The sequence below is a fragment of the Hyposmocoma kahamanoa genome, unplaced genomic scaffold (genome assembly GCF_003589595.1).
Source record: "Hyposmocoma kahamanoa isolate Upper Pololo Valley unplaced genomic scaffold, ASM358959v1 116, whole genome shotgun sequence".
Taxonomy (NCBI): Eukaryota; Metazoa; Arthropoda; class Insecta; order Lepidoptera; family Cosmopterigidae; genus Hyposmocoma; species Hyposmocoma kahamanoa.
The window spans coordinates 4,071,294-4,082,228 of record NW_020653391.1 but is presented as its reverse complement, the minus strand read 5'-3'; the positions used below and the strand labels follow the sequence as shown (position 1 = coordinate 4,082,228).

The 10,935-nt window shown below is 36.4% G+C and overlaps 1 protein-coding gene across 1 annotated transcript in view; it reads left to right on the top strand.

Annotated features, from left to right (window-relative positions):
• LOC113239775 (glutamate--cysteine ligase regulatory subunit) overlaps nt 1-10,935 on the top strand; it is a 27,966-nt gene that overhangs the window by 10,032 nt on the left and 6,999 nt on the right. The gene's annotated exons all lie outside the window — the stretch shown is intronic.

The following is a 10,935-nucleotide window of genomic DNA, read 5'->3' as shown; positions in this document are numbered from 1 at the left end:
CCGTGGGATATGAGATGTTAAACCTCCTGTGTTGGTCATTGCGCTGTGTTCATACATTGCAATCCGAAATATAGCTGATTGCGGTAGAAATTGATAGGGCCGTGCTATCTACTGCGTTCCAGTTTGGAAGGGTAAGGGTGCTGGTGAAATTACGGGCACATTTGTCAAGTTATGTCTCAGGATGACGGGCGCAGTGGCAGTGCTTCTCAGATCTTTGCGATTTGAATATCTGAGCGAAGCGCGAGATGAGAGTGCCGCTTACCACCAAGCATGCAAGCAATGACTTGTTCGTCCCTTTTTGGTATAAAAAAAAAGTATTTTTACCTTAGAAAAATTATGACACGGAATTTTTAATGCAGTTATTTCAAGAAATTACGGCAAATAATACGATGAAGGTAAACTTTATCGATTTCATAGGTTTTCGCGATTGTTATACGTAGGAAATGAAACTATTTTTTCGGATGTAAATCACGTAAATCACGTAATTGGAAGGAACATTTTGTTATAAGGGAAAAATGACATGAGTCTCTTAGGATATTTCAAATATTCACTGTCGATATAAGGGTAACTGGTTTACTGATTTATTGGTCGACATTTTATAATAAGGGACATTTTCCATTATGACAAAGTATTCCTTACGACATTTCAAATTTCCACTGTCGATATCTATTTGATTTTTCAAACAAACTCATGTTTCGGGGCCTTTACAGATCCCATGGTCACGGCTGAGATTTTTACCGTGGTAAACCTTGAGCACCTTATAACTTCGTAACTACTGGATATCATTTCATACCTATTGATAATTTTAAAGTACCTACATACTCGTAGTAATTATCTGATATAGTATTTCCGTGATCAGAATCATTGCAATATGTGTACGTAATTTTAAGTAGATATTAGGTGCTTGACAGCCCACTTTAACACCTTATAGGTAATATTAAATTGTTTTATCACTCGATGGGGGCCTAGTATCAACTATTTTGCCTTTGATTGGAACTGCGTCTGTCACTTTAAGACATATTATAAGTTGACAAGTCCCATGTGCCTGTAGTCGCCACGACTAAGGTTCTATCATAATGTAAATTACAACTCCTCGGGATAGTGCAATTACGAGTAACTAGCATTGGATTAAGAGTTTCCATTTCGATTCGGAAAAACCAAATTAGCGTGATTCACGGGAATCTATTGTTATGAGTCCGTAGAAAACATAAATGCTTACTGTACAAAAATGAAAGTCGTAGGTAGCCATTGCAATAACGTTAAATTTATCTCCTGTAAAAGTTGGTTTATTGCAGATACGCGGCTTTTACCAATGCAGCTATTTGCCTTATCCTCGATGATATGCGACATTCTTTCTATCACAACAGCCTGTAAATAGAGTATCTTTCTTAGCGTATACGTCTTCTAACTTCATTCTACTTCATAGGACTACTGTAATTGTCCTAATCTTCAATCTTGACCTCATATCGTTTTGCTGGATCTGAACTAGTGGAATCGTCTGATCCCTATGATGGGCCTCCACATTCACCCCTACAGCCCTTCCTTCCTCTGCCACCGCTTCATGCCACCTAAAGGTCGAAACACAAAAGTGCGCTGCGACGTCGCATCGCAGAAATCTACGAGCTCGCACGATCCATCGCAGAAATCTACGAGCTCGCACGACGCATCGCAAGAATTTGCGAATTGCTCCGCATCGCGCATTCCCGATGTTAATCTTCTTTGTGTTTTTTTCCTATATTCGCTTATAAATAACAGCAGTGCAACACTCTTTTAAAGATCGCTGTCGCAGCCTAGGTTAAAAAATACGTGTAGTGCCGTTGACGATCGTCAACGGAATGATCACCCGCACCGTGGTAGTGAGACGCTTTGCCGCACGAAATCGCATCCTGGAGACCTGACCGCCTTGCAATGGTTCCATAGCAGAAGGGTCGGTGCTTGGGGCGCTACGTGTGTCAGTAAGTTTGCACCGTCCCACCTGAGTCACCCCACCAGATGTGTCGGGTCGACTGCAGAGTATGCGGCAAAATTGAAACATGCCAAGTACAGTACATGGGAACGGATATACGATTTTGTACCAATTGCAGTGGAGACTGCAGGGACTTGGGGTGCGAAGGCCAAAAAATTCATCAGGGGGATGGGTCGTCGGCTTAGAGATAGAGGCTGTGTTCCACGCTCTGGATTTTACTATGTGCAACAAATATCGTTACCCATTCAGCGCGGTAATGCTGCCAGTATTATGGGGACGTTTGAACCAGGTAAGATTCAGAGCGGTTCTGTTTCACTGTACTACTTGGATAAAAATAGTTAAGTCTGGCGAATTGCATTATTAATTTTTATGTAACGAAGCGTGTTGCTGATTTATATTTGTGTCTTCCTGACGAAGCCTACGTTACGGATTGACATAATTATGTGATTTGGGCATAGTTCACTATCGGTTCTTCTGTTTTAACTATCAATTAAAAAAACAAGTTGAAAAAAAAGTTGGTAACAAACGTTGTGTAAACTTACCAACTGTAGCGCCGATCAACCAGTGCACGCCTGATATCTCACCTTCAAAATTTGAGATGCCTGAACTGCCGTGATAGTTCCCAACTCTTAGGTATCATACAGACTAAATATATTAATGTTTGATATTACAAAACTAATATTAAATCGCGGCATAATTCGCGACACCTGTGATTTCACCAGCACCCATACCCTTCAAAATGGGAACGTCGAAAAGTTCACACTACTGCTTCGCGACAAATAAGTAAGATGGCAATACTTTTCTGAACGAACTCTGATGGCAGCACTTCATATGACTACTTGTGTTCGCTATTGGGTGTATGACGTACGTGGAAAAATATTTGACGTTCAAATAAACATGCAAACACTGACAAATATGACAGTTTACACATGGAACCAAATAAGGAGTTAAAATGATTAATATGGTCATATGTAGCGTTTACTTGCGTATTTGCTTATTTGGCTCCTTTCACGTGCATCGAGAAACTGACCAACGCGCAGTAACGCGAGTTTGGTGTTTGTTGTTTGTCAAATAGGCAAACAAGGCAAATACTTTACAAAAACAAAGCAGTTTCGAATTGACTATGTATTAGGTAAACATTTTTATTTTAGTATCATTAAAACTTTGATCAGTTACCCATTGCAATACTAGTTATAAATCTACGAACTTATTGATGCGATTCGCATTTGATTATATGTTTTTCGATAATGAATTGAAATTTGACCTCACTATTGCAATCTGTCAAAACTGACGTCATAGCGTGCTGGTACTGTACAGACGTGTTACATCTCCGTCTCGACTGTGGAACCTTCATTCATTCGAGTAATCTTTTTCGAGGTCGTCTGGATAATAGATAGGTGTGCAAATATCTTATACAAGATTTGTGCGCAGCTGAGATACTGTAGATACGTTGGATAATAAATCCATAAATAAAGAGAACTCTTTATTACACGTTACTAAACTACGATGACGGATACGTGTATTAATTTAACCTTCTATTAAGCATTTAAAAAACTCATGTTCACTTACATATCGTTAATACAATTTAAACCATTTATTTCCACACATTAATTACATAACATGAAATAGTTCATTGTTATGCAAGCTTGGAAAGTTGTTGATTGACGCGAGTGCTTCATGTATTGAAACCTGAGCAAGCGATGGAGCCTAAGAGTCGTATTCTAGAACTCTACTCAATGCTTAAGTCAGGACTTGAGTATGATTCAAAGCACTAGAAATCATACTCAAGTCCCTGCCATTAGGGTCGTATTTCCAGTGCTTGTGTTGCCAGTGCAATCCTGACTTGAGCTTTGAGAGCAAAATGGTAGATGAAAGAACAGTTGAACTATTACAAATCAGGTTTAATCATTGACTTACAAATAAATGGACGACGGGTCTAATACAAAAACCACGAAAAAAATGTCCGAAGTCAACCTATTCGAAATTTAAATTGTTATGTCATCGCAGTATCGCGCTGTCCGTAGAACAAATGAAGACTAAAGCGGAGTGTCGCGCTCTGTATACGATTTTAGCGCCTTACAAGTGCGGACACTTTTTAGCGCGGACCCGACGTCCATATAATTGTAAGTCAATGGGTTTAATAAACAAAATTACTTATCGTTGTCAATTTAATGTCAACACTAATAAGAATAAAATATATATAATAAAAATTAATATTAAATAATAATATTAAATATTAAATAAATATTAAATATTAAAAATTAAATAATAAAAAATATATAATAAATTTTTTTTATATATATATATATATATATCATAATGTACCCCAAATCGCGTAGTTGAACGAAAAAGTTAGGTGCACAACAGTTCATCGTCAAGATCGAATTTCAAATAGTGTGGAAATAACGCTTTTGCGCGCAGATTTCTAATAAGAATTTCTAGAAAGAAAGCCTTTCCGGGCTAATGAGGCGAAAAGACTATTTATAAATGCAAAAATAAATAAATATATAAATGAAATTATTTATGTGTGGGGGACAGTCTCGGCTTTTACTGAGTGGCAAAAATCCCTCAGCACTGGTTTTCAACCTGCCTCGACCTTTGCAAACACATTTGTAATTGGGCCTGTTTCGCAAACTTAGTAATTATAGTCTGTCGTTTTTGAAGACGGAGTAAAATGACTTTTGCAGGGTTGCCAGTTTTCATAAAATTTTAAATAGTTATGTAGTTGTTGTCGACAGTTTTATCGATAGATTGTGAAATGATAATTGTGACCGTTACGACGTTCTTCTAATGTCTATTAATTGCGTTGTTGCCTTCTTTAATCTTATTTTAACAGATGGCTTACTGGTATCGAAATAAATTTTTATTTATATACATTTTAACAAAAAATATGTGAATTTGATTTTAGATAAAAAGAATTAAAATGAAAAATTTTAAAATATGTGTCCTCTTTGAATTTTTCATAGACATAGTTCTAAACACAGTGTATGTATGCATGAACTTACAAAAATTGACAATTCAAATGAACCTGTGCTCAGTAATTGGACAAATAATAGGCCGAGCACGATTAAAATGAATCAAATTCGGCTATTTATTCTGACCAGTATTCAGTCGATAGTCGATATAATGTTTATCGACTGCAATCACTAGCTGCTTGCAAGCGGACAACACTTTTGCACAATGAACTGTTATTTACTCCGTCTGTAGTAACAATACAATACAATACAAAAATTCTTTATTGTACACCAAAAAAGGAAACAAATACTATACAATTAAATTAAAAATAAGCGGTGATACAATGGGCGGTCTTATCGCTTTAAGCGATTTCTGCCAGACAACCTTTGGATGGAAGTAATTATATAATTCACAGGAAAAAGACGGCGGTGTAAGAAGAATTACTAATCAACAGATAAAAATTGATAAATAAATGCAAATATACATATATTTATAAATAAATAATAAAACCAATACATATATATGAATATCGTAAACTACTATATATTCTTATACTTATAAATATAAAAATTTCTAAAACGTAATTTCAAAACATAAAAATACCTAAGCAGTCCAGGTCACACTAAATTAAGGTAGTGTACTTTTACCATATTTTTGAATATATTCAATGATTTCGCTTGTTGAATAGACAAAGGTAAAGCGTTCCACAAACGAATAGCCTGAACAGTAAAGGACTTGTCGTAATACTGGGAGGTATGCAATGGCATCTTAAGTTGGAGAGTTGAAGAAGAGCGCAGAAGTCGGGGGTTGTATTGATGGGCGAATTCAAATCGCTCCTTAAGATAAGGTGGTGTGTGAGGAATGAATAAGATGCCATAGAGAAGATTAAGAATATGAGCATTCCGGCGAAGTCTAATGGGTAACCACTTCAGCTCATTGCGATAAATGGAAACATGATCAAATTTCCTCAGACCATAAATGAAACGGATGCAAAAGTTTTGTAGACGTTCGAGTTTGTTGAGCTGTTCTTCGGTTAAATCCAGATAGCAGGCATCAGCATAATCAAGAATTGGAAGAAGAAGAGTTTGGGCAAGCGCAGTTTTCGTGGCAATAGGTAAAAAATTACGTAACCGTCTGAGAGATGCGGCAGACGCAAACAATTTGCGGCTGGTCTCAACTAATTGAGGTGCCCAAGATACCCTATCAATAAGGTGCCCTATCAATAAGTATACCTAGATTTTTTACATTGTCACTAATTTTAATGTAGGTGTCGTCTATAATAACCTGCGGCAAGCGAAACCAATCTATCTTGGATACCATTCTAGAGCTGCCAATAACAATCATTTGCGTTTTCGTTGCGTTCAGCTTAAGACCAAATTGTTTACTCCACGTCCAAATATGACGGAGATCATTATTGATTACCTCAGTAACATTATAAAGCTAAATCTAAATAATTTAATAAATAATCGCTATTCAGTTAAACATAATTTATTTTATACATTTTACTCCCCTTAAATGTAAGCATATTTTTGCACTGCTATTACAATAGTGTTGTAACTCAAAATATGAGAAATTCAAGATAATATCATTGCTGAAAGCAAAATTTGATTCTCTACACGTCAATGAAATCGTTGCGGTTGTTAAAATATTGCAGGAAACAATTAAAATATATCTACGTAACTCAAAATGAGATAAAGTTTGGAGATTTGGTCAAGACGGTCCTTACTAAAAAAAAAAATATATAATACCAATTGGCGGGACGGAAAAGTCGTGCGCCTGGTGATACGCGACACGCCTATCCATAACAGTTGCTGTGCCATTCAGAGCTTTAAACGCAAAGATCTTATGGGCACTGGTACTGCGCCTGTCTGTCACCCTGAGACATAAATTGACAAGGACCATGTGTCTGTAATTTCACCAGCACACTTACCCTTTTAAACCGGAACGCAGTAATGCTTACATTACTGCTTGGCGGTAGAAATAAGTAAGGTGGCTGTATTTCCCTGGACGAACTCTGTCACAAGGAGCTCTGCCCTACTACTGACTATAGTATTATTTTTTCCGTTTTATTTTTTAATAATAATTGGCAAATTCGAAATTATTTGATGTCTGTAATAAACTTTAACATATTCATAAATTTTAAGTTATGAATGATTGTGAAGTGAGTGATTCGTTTTATCGTTTCTAAAAAATACACTTTTAGAGTTAATACACTATTGTATTAACAGTGCTATACATATAAATTTCAACTATGAATAGCCTTATTGAATTTATTGCACAATTACAAAGGTAATTAACGTTGCTGGATAATGAATTGTACTGTCGCTTGATTAAAAGTCTGACTTAATACGTGGAAAGGTTATCATTACCGTATACAACATCACATAAAATGTTCATTACCGTAGTAGTAACAATTAAGATCGGTATTTCATGAACAAAGTAAATGCGTATCGGCAGATATGTCACCTAGGCTCAATTTACATTACCCCGGAACGGAATGGCAGCGACGTTTTGTAACCATGGCCAAAAAAATATAGGTCGCACGTCTTCTGGATAATTCGAATAACCTCAGTTCAGAGTATTAAAAAACCGACCTCAAAAGTTCGTGGATTGACATCTATTTGCCATGTTTTATTGAAATCGGTTACCGGAAAGTGCGTGAAACCGGATTCATACCCTAGTTTGCCACCCTTAGAGGTATTATACTAGATAATATTTTCTTCAAATATAAATGTGACAAATACTGAGGTACCCTCATTCCAACAAAAAAGAATCATTAAAATCGGTTCGCAAATTATACATACATACAAAAATAATTGTCGCGTAACATACGTACAAAAAATACGAACTGAGAACCTCCTCTTTTTTGAAGTCGGTTAAAAAAGAATTTTAAAATAGAACCGGCCAAATTGAAAAAAATACATTGAGTACGTGAGACGCACTATAAGTTTCCGGAATGAATAAGAAAAAAATACTATAAATGGTCAGAAATGAATTTATTGTTTCTCAAAATATTCTCGTTAGCGTTAATGCACTTTTTCATACCGATGAACCAATTTTGAAAACATTTATGCCACTCCTCCGTGACAATCTCTGAAACATATTTTTCAAACTCTTCGACAGCCTCTTCAGGTGATGAACATCCAGCGGAGGGCGAAGCCCGAAGTGAGGTACATGACTCGTAGTATATGTATTATTGCCGAAAATGGACTTAGGAATAATGTAAAATCCGGTACCTAATAAAGTAGTACTTCTGTAGATGGTTCTCTAATTTTCGTTCATAAATCACAAAGTTCGTTTTCGTGATGTCAAATTCAGATTCAGGTCAAATTCCTTAGACTATGGAAACTACTTTTTTTCCATCCTATAAGTCAAATTCAGAGTAATAAACGCGTGCTTTCCTTAACTTGACATTGGCGGAATCATCGATTATTTCGATGGGGCTACAAATATTAAAATAAGAAGAAGACGTTATTGAGTGGTATAGGCATATATCATTTGAAATAGAAAATTATTTCATCAAAAATCTGCTGTCCTTTGAAACCAATTATTCAGAATCTGAATGATTTTTTTTTAATTTCGAACTTGTCATTAGCACTTGAATTTAATTAGAATCGACGGATCGTTGGAATTGACATATTCTCGGAATTGAAAGTACTGGAAATTTGAACTCTGTTGTGGATTTGAGCTCTTAAATGAACCCACTCTAAATATTTGTATGGCCTACATTTGTTTCTCTTATGAGTCAAAGTCAAAGTCAAAGATTATTTATTCCATAGGTAAAATAAATTTACACTTGAAAACGTCACATTTAAGCTACTGCTCGTTCACTACGCTGGCGCTGACCTCCCTGAGAAGAACGAGCAAGAAACTCTAGGGATTGCTCTTTTCAAATAAACTTAAATGCTATGGAATACACTTTGAATCAAATTTGTGTGGATTCTGGAGCCATGTCGTCTTTCCATACATCTTTATCTAACACGTAGTCTTCAATTTTGTAATATGATTTTTCGATCAAAATATTTTTAATGTAGTTTTTAAACTTAGGAAATGATAAATTTAATATATGCTCCGGAATCTTATTGTAAAAACGTATACAGTTCCCCATAAAAGAGTTGTTTACCTTTGTTAAACGAAATCGTGGTACCATGAGTTTGGACTTAGCTCTAAGGTTAATATTATGGATATCTTCTTTCTTATTGAAATTATGTATATTTTTACGGGCATATAAAATATTTGAGTAAATGTACTGTGATGCCACAGTCATGATACCAGTCTCCTTAAACTTTTCTCTGAGAGATACCCGAGAGCCTAGACGGTCCACAGAACGAATCGCTCGTTTTTGCAATTCAAATATGGTTTGAATATCTGCCGCTTTACCCCACATGAGAATCCCGTAGGACATTATACTATGGAAGTAACTAAAGTAAACTAGTCTAGCAGTACTAACATCGGTAAGCTCACGTATTCTGCGGACTGCGTATGCAGCGGAGCTTAATCTGCTGGCCAGGGACGATATATGTGGAAACCACTGAAGTTTACTATCTAAGGTCACTCCCAAGAAGACTGCTTTATTAACAAGGTCTAACTTTTCTCCGTTTATTTCTATGCTTGGACTAGTCGATTTTACGTTAGGTAATTCAAATTTAACACATTTTGTCTTCTTGGCATTAAGCAATAAATTGTTAGCATTAAACCAATAAACTACCTTAGAGAGGGTATCATTAATACGGTCATAGTTAATGTCATGTCTGTCTGTTTTAAAAATCAAGGATGTGTCATCAGCAAACAACACTATTTCGCAATGGTCCTTAACAAAGAATGGCAGATCATTAATATAAATCAGAAATAAGAAAGGTCCAAGTATTGAGCCCTGCGGAACACCCATTTTTACTGGAGAACCCAAAGAAGTCACTCCATGTATGTCTACTTTCTGAATTCTACCGTTGAGATATGACGAGACAAGTTTCGACGCCTTGCCATTTACACAGTAATGTTCCAGCTTCCTAATAAGCTTCCTAATAAGTTTGGATGAATATGTGTGAATATGTTGTCTATGTGTGTATCCATGGTACCCACAATACTGGATACTACCACCGAAGACGAGGCTTCAAGCCTATAAAATATGCACCTGTCTACTAAAGTCTTGGCTTAGGTTACGAAAAGCTAACAAAAGAAAAATTCACCAAAACTTGGCTGTATGGTTTTCCTTTTCCGTAGTGGAAAGAATAAAAATACAACTAAAAAACGAGTCACTATTATGATTAACACATGCCATTTTATCATTAGTGATAAATCACTTGTCGGTTTTGGAATTCAAAGACCTGACCTTACTACCCTATTGTACGCAGTATTTTATTTATCAGATTACATATTATGACTCTGTATTAGTCTCTCTAAAGGTCGCCTCAAATTGCTTGCTATACAGCCCGGTGTAGCTATCTGCCTTTAAAAAAATACACGTTATTGTTAAGTATCTAGTATTATTTAGTATTGGTAGCAGTAGAGCTCCTTTGAAAGAGTTCGTCCGGGGAAGTACTGCGACCTTACCTAATTCTGCCGCCTAGCAGTAATTTGAGTATTACTGCGTTCCGCATTAAAAGGGTACGGGTGCTGGTGCAATTACAGGCACACGACTTGACAACTTATGTCTCAGGGTGACGGGCGCAGTGGTAGCGCCCGTAAGATCTTTGCGATTTAAAATTCTGAGTGGCACTGCAACTGTTGGATAGATGGATAGCTCATAGCAGACCATGGGATATGTAAAGAGCCCGAAAAGTACATTATTTAAAAAAAAAAGAAATTTTGGTACGTGATTTACATCTGAAAAATAGATAATAATATTCCTTTTTGCGAGTTCGGGGTCTTATTTATAACCTATAAGTTACAGCGTTTTGTAGCGCTGCGCATCCTGTCGTCGGCTGCATGTGCCGACACGGGCATGCAAAATGCAAGTTAGATTTTTTTTTATAATACCATGTGTCGGGGCGAACAAGTCGTGCACTACGCACGAG